The sequence below is a fragment of the Medicago sativa genome, chromosome 3, assembly GCF_051527215.1.
Source record: "Medicago sativa cultivar Bolivia chromosome 3, Bolivia_mono, whole genome shotgun sequence".
In the NCBI taxonomy this organism is placed as follows: domain Eukaryota; kingdom Viridiplantae; phylum Streptophyta; class Magnoliopsida; order Fabales; family Fabaceae; genus Medicago; species Medicago sativa.
In genome coordinates this window covers 36,980,617-36,993,633 of record NC_140751.1, presented here as the reverse complement: position 1 = coordinate 36,993,633, position 13,017 = coordinate 36,980,617, and the positions used below count along the sequence as shown (strand labels likewise).

The following is a 13,017-nucleotide window of genomic DNA, read 5'->3' as shown; positions in this document are numbered from 1 at the left end:
TCTATTAAATGTATCAGAGGACTAAGGTTCATGGAAAGCGAGTATGATGAAAATGTTAAGTACGACGGAAGATAATATTATGTAATATCAGTCAAGCAAGGATTTATGTATCAGTGCCAGGCTAAATGCGACCGAGACAAAGGACATTTAATTAATTTCGCACAAGGGAGTATATAAGTATGTTTGGGCACCAAATACTCATTTTCCCATTTCATTTCTCTCTCTCTAGGTTTTGTGGAAATATTTCTCTCCCTCTTCTCTCTAGACCTGCGCCCTCCCTCTCTCTTTAAAGGCATCCAAACTTCCTCCAAAACATGATCAAGCATGGATTAAGGTAGCTTATCAAGCAAGATACAAGTGGAGGAAGCGATTAAAGCATGGTTTGGTGGAAAGAGCTAAAGATCAAGAATGAAGAGAAAGCTAGGGTTTGATGCTTGATGCTTGAGAAGTTGCAAGAAACATGTTTAGGTGAGTTCTTAGATAGTTTTTCCTACCTTTGGGATGTGCAATTCTTCGGCGAAAACATGATTTGTATTAGTATGTAAGTTAGGGTTTTAGTACCCCTTTTGCCATTAGTCATTGAAATTATGTTGTTTGTTGTTATGTATTTGTTCTAAGCTATTTTCTATGTATTCTAAGTGGTTTGTGTGCATTGGAAACTTATTTTGAGGTTTAGAGGTCAAAATTACGAATTCTGCAGGTCTGGTACTGAAGAACCTCACTTAAGCGAGATCAAGGCAGAACCGAATTAAAATCTCGCTTGGAATCTCGCTCAAGCATGATGAATCTCGCTCAAGCGAGATTTCACAGCACATCACTTTTTACAAGAAAATTCATGAAATGCAGTGGTTTCGACCAAGCTTTTCCCTGCAGTCTCTTATAACTTTAAACACCCCTCAAAGTCAAGTTATCATTGCACTTTTCACCTAAGGATATTGGTAAAGAAATGCATTAACAACATCATGAATTTCAATAACGAATAGCACATGAGATGTTATGATAGGCTATGCAATACATCCGGTTAGTGATGTATTAAGAGGGGGAATGGAACTAGAGCCTCGACATAGTTGTCGAGAATTAGAATGATGATCATGAATATTTATGTATGTTAAGATGCTAGTAATATTTTCTATCCTCATGAACAAGAATGAACTAGTATGTAGTTCACCAACAAAGGATCGAGCAGGGATCCCGAGATAAGGAATTATCTCGAATAGTTTAACCTTTCATGTATGTATAAGAACAAGACTATTACAAGATGTAGGTGTTCGTGTCTCTTGTTATCCACGCCAGGGGATACGAGAGGTTCTTGATCTAAGGGGAACAGTTCAAGCCGTAAGGGACCCGCACGACACCGAGGGAGTCCGATGTACGTACATCGGTCATGTATGGGATTGTTCTTGGGGTTACTCCACCCGGGGCTCTCCGTAAAATGAATCAAGATAATGATTGTTTGTTCAACACTAGCCTAATGAATGAACTTATGCACGACCATGTATGTTATGTTTATGCAAGTATGATTTCATGTAAGATTAAGTTAAGAGCAAGAGCATGAGATGCTATAAGACAACTGTTATGTATAGAACAAGTAAAGAATGTTATGCCGATGACGATCTTAGGTTTCCCCTAATCGTCCGGTTTAGAATTGTGTCATGATTATGCTATGCTTAGGCCTCGATAAGTGGTACGTATTCTTGGCAATGCGGTTTTAGTTTCCCCTTAACCGCCATGACATGTATAGGAAGTGAAGCCTATAACAAGTTGAGATGAGACTATGATGGCCCTAGCATGCACGACCGTCTAGTATGCAAGTCCCCACACACGTATAATGTTGGAACATCTTGTTCAACATAACATTTTAATAACCTTTTTTCTTGCATCATATGCCTTGAGAGTCTGTTTCCAACTAGGGTGAACATGACTTCATACGTAGATTGGGAGACACATTTATTGTTCTCTAAAGTCAAAATTTGATTAAATTGAGTTAGATCCTTAGTCTGATCTTTGTAAGGAGGAATCCACAAATAACAATTGCCTTCAGATTTGATTCCATTCATTATTACCTCTCCTTTTCTATCACTTACACAACAAGTAAATTTAATGAAGTTCACACTCATTCATTGATCACACAATTGACTTATGCTAATCAGGTTAGTGGTTAGACCGTTTATCCATAGGACACTATCAAGTTCTGGTGACTCAGGACTGACCAATCTTCCTGAACCAAGGATTTTACTTCTTGTTTGATTTCCAAAAGTCACATAGCTGTTCCCACAAGATTTCTCAATATTAAGCAGACCCTTAGATCCAATCATGTGTCTAGAGCATCCACTGTCAAAATATCATATTTCCTTAGACAGTGTTTTCTGAGAAATGTGAGCCATCAACCCTACATTATGACTATTAGGTTTCCATACTTTCTTGACAGTTATCATTCTTGATATATGGGTCCTCTGACGTTGCTGTTGTGGCAGCCCAAATAGCCTGTAGCAGAAAGGTTTTATGTGCCCCTTTTTCTTGCAAAAATGACATATCCTAGATGGAGATAACTTTTCAACTTTATGACCTGATGTTTCTTAGTATTTTGCAACATACCTTTACTGGCTGTAGGATCATTTTTTCCAGTGGAAGCTACAAACTGAATATTTTTTATAGGTTTCTCCTTCTTGGCCTTTCCATATTCTAATAGAGTCTGGGTAAACGTCTGACTTTGACTTAAATGTTTAGAGGTGAAACCTATCCCATTTGGTTTACCCTGAATTTGCCCTTCCAGAATCTCATCTAGAACATTAGTCCCAGTGGTCATCATTTTTACTTGTTTCATAACATGATCAAGTTGAGAGTTCAGCTGAATTACCTCATTGTTGAGATATGAGATTTTTTCCAGATGACCAGTATTTTCTTCCTCCAATTTAACGGTGATGTTTTTCTGTTCTTCAAGTTGTTTAAAGATGTCTGTGTTTCTGTCATTCAGTTTTTTATAGGATATAACCAACTCATCATAGACAAGGTCTTCATCACACGATTCGTTCTCAAAAGAAACTCTTCCAGTCAGAGCAGCAACATGTTTGATGGGTTCACTTTCCACATCTCTATCAGATTCATCATCATCAGTCCAAGTAACAGCTAAGCTTTTCTTTTGTTTCTTGAGGAAGGTAGTACATTCTGGTCTGACGTGACCATATCCTTCACATTCATGACATTGAACTCCCTTATATTGGTTGTTCTTCTCATCAGGTCTACCGATCCTCTCATTACTGATTTGTTGATCATTGTTGAATCTGATGTTCTGCCCATTTGACCTGGATCTCTTGTTTACTTGCTTTAGAATTTTGCTGAATTGTTTTCCCAACATAACAAGATTTTCTGACAAGTCTTCCTTACTCACTGGATTTTCAAGTGATTCATCAATCTCAGTATTTGTGATAAGTGCAACATTTTTACTCTTCTTCTCAGTCTTATTGTCAACAACTAACTCAAAGTTCTGAAGTGAGCCAATAAGTTCATCAACTTTCATACCTGAGACATCATGACCTTCTTCAATAGCAGTTACCTTCATGTCAAACCTCTTTGGTAGAGATCTGAAGATTTTTCTCACAAGTTTTTCTTCAGAAATCTTTTCTCCCAGTGAGTCAAAAGCATTAGCAATGTCTAGAATTTTTAAGTGATAATCCTGGATGCTCTCATATTCTAACATTTTCAAATTCTCAAATTTTGTAGTAAGAAGTTGGATTTTAGCACTTTTTACCTTTGTTGTGCCTTCATGTGCAGTTTTGAGAAACTCCCAAGCATCTTTAGCCACAGTATATTGCTTGATCAGTCTGAACGTATTCTTGTCTACACCATTGGACAGAACATTCAACGTCTTTGAGTTTCCAAGAGCCAATTCATCTTCATCAGCACTCCATTCTTCTTCAGGTTTCAACACATCAGTCCTGTTGCCATCAGCATCAAGTTGTACAGGATGTTCCCAACCTCTCAGAACTGCCTTCCATGTTTTGTTGTCAATAGATTTAAGAAAGGCACACATGCGTGATTTCCAGTAATCATAGTTGAACCCATCCAACAGAGGGGGCCTGTTAACAAATCCACCTTCCTTGTCCATAGTGCTAGAATAGAACTCCCTGGAGCTCACCCTAAAACAGGCAGGGTGCCTGCTCTGATGCCAATTGTAATTCTAGCGTACTTGTTTTATATGTTCTGTCAGATGTTTTAACGTTTGCAATGTTCTGATTAATGTTTCAACATCGAGCGATAAAACAGAAATAAAAACAAGAAAAATAAAGGACAGAAAAATAAAGAACACAGTGAGTTTGTTGACCCAGTTCAGCACAACACACTTACATCTGGGGGCTACCAAGCTAGGAAGGAAATTCACTAGTGTAGTCCTTATTCAATAGCTCTCAGCAAACTCCTCGTTTACACTATATGACCTAGGACCTACCCGTATAGACTTCAACCTAGGAACTCCTAGATCTGAGATCCCATCTCACTATCCTAATGGTCAGTCACTGCCCCAGTGACCTATCAGACCTCAAACACAACAAGATAGAAGTTACCTTCCAACGCAAACAACCAAACCTTGTTTCACAACTTCGGTTTGATGCACAAGAGTATCAATACTCACACACTCAGTCCTAAACAAGTATCACAGGCGATACAGGAGAGAACACACAATAGATTCTAGACATGCATCAATAACGACACAAGAATAGAATACATGAAGACTCAAACCCTAAAGATCTAAACTTTTTAGTATGACGGCTTGAATGAGCAATTAGGTCTTGAAGTCTTCCTTTTATACTGAAGCAGCATGGGCTAAATAATTCGTTGGGCTTCAGTAAACTTGCAGATTGGTTCAGCAAACCTGCAAAACAGAATCAGAAACAAATCTGGAAAGTCCTAATATGTCGGAACCTATTTTGAAACATTCCAAATCGTAACAAATATTTCCTAAAATAAAATATCTATTTTAGAAATATTCCAAAACTGATTCTTATAAAATATGCGCGTTACTTGGTCAGTAAGTAAAGGAAATACAGTTTCCTTAAACAATAAAATATGCGCGTACAGATAAGGCAGAAACCCAGGCACACTGAACCGTGCCAGGATGTTGGAACATTTTATCCAACATCTTACAGAGCTACCTAACCACATGCTAGAACATTGGTTCCAACTTACAGAACAAGGATATTTGTTTTAGCAACAATGCAGCCAATACAAATACCCAACACCCTATCTGCAATATAAACAAAGTAATAAGTTGGTGTTATTCATACTGACCAAAATGTTTCTTATTCTATAATTATGCGAGGCAATGTCGTTTTAGTCTTTAAAACAATCGAAATTACAAAAAATATCCTTGCTAGTGTCTTCAATTAGTAATTCCGTGGACCAAACTGGCTAATATAACACATTACTTTTTTCCTCAAGAGGTTATTTCAAGAATCAATCGGCCGACAAATCTGTAGCCTCGGTATGTCTGCAAACATAAGACATATTCAAGGACTACAAAGACAAACAAAATTCACATGCTGGGATATATTTGCAATTTCAATTTATTTATAGATTATATTGACAGCGCTTCACACATTTAAGCACCAAAATGCTTGTTTACTCAATATAAAATCTCTAATATATGTACACTCACTGCAATTCCCTTGAGATTGAATTTGCTTTTGGTTTGGACAATGAGTTGTGCAAGTTGGGGTACATAGTGACCTGACACAAGCATGAATTAATCAGCACAAGCTGCAAAATGAAAATAAAATACTATTCATTTAGTACAAAGGTTCTCTACCTGCATAGCTCTCCCCTATGATAAAGAACTTATTGTTTTTGTATTCTGAGAATTTAGTGAACCAATGCTGTACAAAAACAAGATTATCCCTTGCTGCAGAACATAGAGCTAGTATCAAATCTCGATAAAGATGACATCTTAATATGAATACAAAGCTAATATAAAAGTGTATGTTTTTGTGAGTATATGAATTAAGTTTATTTTGTTAAAATTGTGTTTTAAATAAAGCAAAAGAGCTTGTACTGCCGTTGCTGGTTCCTCCGCAACAGACTGGCTACCTTGGTCGTACCCTGCGTCGAACCTGAGCTCTGATACCAGAGTTGGGTCACTGAGGGGAGCCTGTTCACATTGAGGCTAGAACAACCACACTAGTATAGTCTAGAACAACCACACTAGTGAGAGAGACATCACACTCTTACCCAAAACCTTAAGGCTATAGGTTTATGGGTCCTCTCACTTAAAAAGTGTTCAACCTTCACTTTACTATCCGATGTGGGACATAATTACTCACACTTGCACACAGTAGTGTTCTTAATTTCCTTTAAAATCTAGTTTGGTTTAAATATAATGTAAATTTCTCAGCCTAAAACAAAAATAAATTTTTATTAGTTCTATTTAATCTTAGGTTTGTATTCAAAATCAATTTTGACATTTAAACAACCAAATTAGAACACAACAAAATAAAGCTTCCCCCAAAATAAACTTGGTGTATGTTTGGTTCTGCCGTAGCGAAAATTAATTATGAATGGATTGATTCAGACAAATTGTGTTGAACAATAAATTGAAGCTTAAAAATCATTTGTAATTAATTTCTACTCGATAACATCTAAATATGCAAAATCTATCTTACCCCTTTGTTATCAATTTTGTATTCACCAAAAATGAAACGAAAAAGAAGTTAATAATTCAACTCAACTTCTTAACAATTAGTAAACAATGTTGTGATACCAATCACATGCTATTTTGCACAAAAAGAAGTTAAAAAAACCTGTCATATCATCGTTCACAGAGTCGTAAAATGATTCATTAGTAGAGTAGGAGAAACCAACACCAGCCGGTGATTCCAAGTACAACATGTTTGCCTCTACAACAAGGAGGAAACAGAAAGCAATTTAGAGTAATTAAGCACAAAAGGATTATCAAAATTCAACTAAAAAATACAACAAAATTGCATAGTTGTTGGATTACCTTTGTTCCAACTGTAATCATTTTTAATAAGACCATTTTTAGTTGGTTTGAATGGACCATGCTCCACAAAAGCTCCAGCTCCAATAGAAGAACAACCAGGCCCTTCAAAACACAAAACATCTTAATACTTCATTCAAATTCCTAGAACATAAAAAGTTTAACCATATGCATAATAAGATGATAATATAGATTAAAAGTGTATCTGGTGTCTGATATATGTTGGTTTCAATAACGACACCAACACATGTGGTTAATGGTTATACTTAATCACTTTAATTTTCTAAAACTATTTATTGTGTCTATGTATCAGTGTCATATTCGGTGTTTGTATATGCGAGGATGCTTCATAGCCACATACCTCCATTTAACCAAAGCACTACTGGCTTGGAAGCTGGTTCAACTTCTGCTTCAACAAAGTAGTAAAACAAAGCTCTTTTCTGCACTTCATCAACTGTAATGTAACCAGCATATTGTTGAAATCCTACTTTTGGCTGCTGAGGTAAACTACTTATCTTATCAACTTCTAAAAAGGAATTTACTCCTACAGTAATTTGTGCTCTAACAAGAAATATTATTGTTGCAATCACAACACATGAATGAGTATGAGATATCATGGTAATAAGATCTGACTGAGAAGTTGTTGGTTCTGTTGCGTTTTATTCTGCTTTGGGATATAATTATGAAGGTTATTTAATGAAGAAGGAATATATAATAAAGGCTATATATGTGATTATTTTAATACTCCTATAGTATAATCCTATGTGTGAACGTGGATATTGGGTCCATGACTCTGCAGACAAGTTTTGATGCTGACCCAATGTCTCGAGTCTTGGAATTTCATTTATATCTTGCAGGTTTAGTGCTCATTTTGATGGTGGTACTACTTCATCTTCATCTGGACCGGTCAGAAGACCAAGCATACCCCGACACGTGGTCGAACTTGCACTGCCATAAGACTCTGCACCCAAAAGAGTATGCCAGCTTGCATGCACCGTACCGCACACGAGCGCGACCTCGGACAAGGATCACCCTACACGTGTCCAACTCCGTTCCTAATCACACGCCGCATAACTCGGAGACGGTTACGGCCAACGCGCGCCTATACAAGGGTGAACTTGCTTCAAAGATACACATCACTTTTCACAACACTTCTTACACACTCTTTCTCAGTTCCACTACTGACTTGAGCGTCGGAGTGCTAATGTGCCTGCATGCATCTTATGTCCTAACGCGAAGACCATCACCGTCGTGCCGGAAGTCGTTACCGTCACACCGGATCATTCTCTGCTGTAGTTGCCACTTAACTGTTCTCATCAGACAGATCATTTGGCGCTAGAAGGAGGGGATTGTTCGCTAACCGCCACGGTCCAACGATCTTCCATCGTAACCTTTTCCTGTTACACGCATCTCCATCGTAATCGTTTTCAGTTACACGTTCCACCACCGCAACAGTTAACAGTTACTTCTCCTTTCGCAGGAGAACCGCCGTGAGCCGTTCCTCCACCTCTCAAGCACCGCGTTCAGTGATCCAAGTTCTCCAAAGTCGAACGGTTCCGATTCTCGAACCGGTGAATACCGAGGAAGACAACGTTATCCTCGGTACTACAATTGACACTCGCACTACAATCGCGTTGAACACAACGATGCTCCCTCCACCTCCACCCCGCGAAGAGGGCGTTCCTCCTCCACCGCCGTATCCTCAAGCTCCACCACCGCCGGAGATGAACGAGATCCTTACGAACCTTGTGAATTTGCTCTAACATCAGAACGACATACTCGAACACATGGAGAAGAATCAGGAAAAAGATTCTGACGGTAGTAGCCACGCGAATTGAAGAAGCTCGATGAAGCAAACGCCGTACAACACTGTTGGCGGTAGATTACATCGCCTCCATTCCAGTGAACCGCCAAAGAGGAGGCAGGAAACCTCCCAGAATTCGAAAGGTGAAAGCAGCAGTCTACCTCCGCACCATCCTCAACGATACAAGCCTTCGAAGCACTGCGAGAGAAAAGATTCTCCCCAACGCCTAAGCCGTCAGACTACCACCGGGCAAGGAGCGCGGTTAAATGCAAACTATTCGTCTTAACGTTGAAAGGTGCCGCAATGACCTAGTTCAAGGGCCTACATGACTACTGGATCAATTGATGGGGGGAGCTTTGAAGCGAGTTCACCTCTCACTTCGTCGCGAGGCGAAAGAGGCCGAAGACCATGGCGGCCTTGAACGTCATCGTTGAACGTTTCACTCAGGCGAGAGTAGATGTACAGGGCACCCAGGACGGCTTGAAATGTTTTACATTCGAGGGCAACCTCTAGGACGACTGCAAATTCAAGGAAGAGTTGGGAATCTGGGAGGCCAAAGACATGAACGACCTACTAACTCATGCCCAACCATACATTAACTACGAAGAAAAGAAGTTGGTGGAGTAAGCACTGAGAAACAAACAGTCGAAAATGGCCAACGATAGGCGCCGTAACGACAACAAAAAGGTTAGAGGCTCACGCCTCTGATCCGCAGACTACACCTCTTTAAATGCATCACGAGAAACTATCCTCCAAGAATGCTTCAACACGGAATTCAAGGAAGTGGGCATCAATACGCCACAGTCGCTGAAAGAGTCAGCGAAAACCAACATGACTAAATATTGCTGCTGCCACCGGAGTTGGGGCCACAATATAGAAGAATGTTACCAACTCCAAGAGGCAATTGAAGAATTGATAATGAAAGGGAAATTAAGCCGCCTCATCGACAAAGGACGCCCGCAGAACGATTGGCGCCAAAAGGGCTCCCTCCAAAAATCCCTAAAAAAGAAATGTTCCTCGGAGACGGGCGAGTCCTCGCCAAGAAAGGCACAGAACGCCTCCAATGGAGACACGGGTAGACGTGGACAACGATAGCGGGGGTGAAAGAGAAGGAGACCGGATCTTCCTCGGAGCTATAATGGGCAGATTCTCTACACCGAGCAAAGGGCCGAGGGGATCAGCCAAAAGAAAGATTGCTGAACTAAGGGTGATACATGAAGAGCCCCCAAAAGTAGCAAAGAAAAGACCACTATTAGGGTTCACCGACAGCGAGAAGGTGAACGGGGTTCCTAACGAATAGTTACCGCTGATGAAGACTTCCTACGAGGATAGATAGCCCCTAAGCATCTGCAGCCCCTTGTGCTTAATTGTTAAATTAATTCAATCTTAACTTTAATTCCCATCACTCTTATATGAAATGAAGAAAGGACTTTTCTCGGCTACTTTAGCACTAGGGATAGAACCTGTTCCTCATAATATCTGTCTTATATAGGAGCAAGAAAAGGGTTGGACTGCACACACACACTCACTTGAGACTTGATGTTGGGTAGAATAGGTTCATGAGGAATATTTGAAATTGTAATTAGTGTACTTGGAACAAAACCTTTCTTTGAGACTTATGTTCTTAATATTGCCATAAATCAATCTTTTGTTGCTACTATGTCTGTTGCCTTTTGCTTGAGGACAAGCAAAGATTCAAGTGTGGGGGAGTTTGATGAGTAATAGATAGTCATATTTATTGCCTTATTTAGTTTAGTTTTATTTTAGATTTGATTTAGTTTTATTGCATTTTATTTTATATTAGAATATTTTACTTCAAATTGTCTTTTGTTTTATTTTAGGAATAAAAATATGGTGGAAGGTGCCTTGGAGTGAAAGAAAGAGGACTGGAGCAAATACAGCGCAAGAATACGAAGATACGGGACAAAAATATGTTCCCCCAAACTCAGAAGCTTGGCACGGCCCGTGCCAACATGTGGCACGTCCGTGCCCGTCCCCAGGATGCTCTTTTGCTGCTTTTCTTTGGGCCCAAGTTACCCTGTTGTAGCTTTACCGTTTTATCCCTTTAGTTGCTTAGTTTCTAAGTCAGATGTAAAGCTATAAATAGAGTAACTCTCCACCATAAACATGGCACCTTTACTTTGTTTATTTCAATTGCTATTTTAATAAAAGTCTTTATTTCCCTTTTACTTTCTTTGCAATTTACTTTACTATTATTTTCTCTCTTCTTCCCCCATGTCTACGATGAACATGAGTGAGTAGACTTCTTTGTCTTAGGATCGTTGGATAAGTCTAATGACATAATCCGGATCAAGTCAAGTCTTAAACCCTAATTAATTGTTACCCTAATTCCTAATCTAAATTCACCGTTTTAACATGAATTAATTATTATCAAACTGTGGAAGCGAACGCGGAGGGTTTGATAATGGTTAATTCATCATCACAGATATCAATTCATAAAGCGAACGCGGAGCTTTGATATCCGAACAAGTGAATTTAGACAAGGTTTGCGAAACATGAGAATAGTCTAGCAAACCTTGGGACACATAAAGTTTCGATCTTCAAGGGTCCCAAAGGCAATCACCCATGAGAATAGTTGTGGTTGTTGGAGGGATACACTCACTGACTTCGAGAGGAGTTGTGATATGCTAAAGAGAGACTTGTCCTTAGTAATTAGGATTAACGTTTAATTATAAGTTTAAGGCTTGCTTGTGAAAAGATTTGTTATTATGATGAACCAATGATCCCAAGGCTTTTTAATATTATTGTTATTTACCTTCAAAAACTGCACTCTCCAACTTCTTATTTCTTTCTCTTCTAATCAATTTCTAAAAGCTAATTGGATTGACCAACTCCCTAGTGGAACGATAACTCTACTTACTACTATTACTTCGATAGACCGTGCACTTACGGTTTGGCCTATCAAGTTTTTGGCGCCGTTGCCGGGGAGTTAACTAATTTAATTAGCTTTTTCTTAGTGATTAGAATTCTCTCTTCTTTCTCTTTTCTTTTTATTTTTAACTTTTTATTTTTCTGTTATCGTTAACTTCTTGGGTTCTCAACCTTTTATGCGAAGAACTAGAAATCAAGCGGTATTCATACCCGAGATCGAAAGGTTCTTACATAGAAGAAGGAGAGCAGCACAAAATAACACCGCCATGGCCAATCGCACTCTCAAAGAGTATGCAACGCCGTCTACGGCTGAGCCACAAGCTGTTATTGTGTACCCAAGGGTTGAGGATGACAATTTTGAAATTAAGCCTGCCCTACTTAATTTGGTGCAGCAAAACCAATTCTCGGGATCCCCCACTGAGGATCCCAATCTTCACATCTCTGTTTTCCTACGAATTAGTGGAACCATGAAGGAGAACCAGGAAGCCGTAAGACTTCATCTCTTTCCCTTTTCCTTAAGGGATAGAGCTAGCGCTTGGTTCCATTCCCTCGAAGTCGGTTCCATTACTTCATGGGATCAGATGAGGCAAGCATTCCTTGCCCGTTTCTTTCCACCATCTAAAACCGCTAAACTTAGAGACCAAATCACGCGGTTCAACCAAAAAGATGGGGAATCTCTCTATGATGCGTGGGAGCGTTTCAAAGAAATGCTAAGACTTTGTCCCCACCATGGCCTAGAGAAGTGGCTTATAGTCCACACTTTTTATAATGGCTTGTCTTATACCACTAAGATGTCTGTTGATGCAGCTGCAGGTGGAGCACTTATGAATAAGAACTACACGGAGGCGTATGCCTTGATTGAAGACATGGCTCAAAATCATTACAAATGGACCGACGAGAGAGCCACCACTAGTTCTTCATCCTCCAAAAAGGAGGCAGGTATGTACGAAGTCTCTAACTATGACCACCTCGCTTCTAAAATTGATACACTAACCGAAAAACTTGAAAAACTCAATGTTAGTGCTATCAATTCTGCTTCTACTCCTTCTTGTGAAATATGTGGTATAACCGGTCATGCTGGTGTTGATTGCCAACTAGGTAGTGCTATTAACGGTGTTGAGCAAATGAATTATGCTCAATACAACCAAGGGATGCGACAAAATCAAAATTTTTATAAAAACCAAAATCCCTATGGACAAGTAGCACCACCCGGTTATGCAAACAACCAAAGATTCACTCAGAAATCCAATTTGGAAATTTTGTTGGAAAATTCTATTGCCAACCAAAACAAACAACTTCAAGAACTTAAAAACCAAACTGGATTTCTGAATGATTC

At 39.2% G+C, this 13,017-nt stretch overlaps 1 non-coding gene across 1 annotated transcript; it reads right to left on the bottom strand.

Moving 5' to 3' along the window:
• Positions 1-12,310: 12,310 nt before the first annotated feature.
• LOC146937430 (small nucleolar RNA R71) lies at positions 12,311-12,417 on the bottom strand. The gene has a single exon (XR_015033639.1). It is a non-coding gene; the product is annotated as a small nucleolar RNA R71 (small nucleolar RNA).
• Positions 12,418-13,017: the final 600 nt, after the last annotated feature.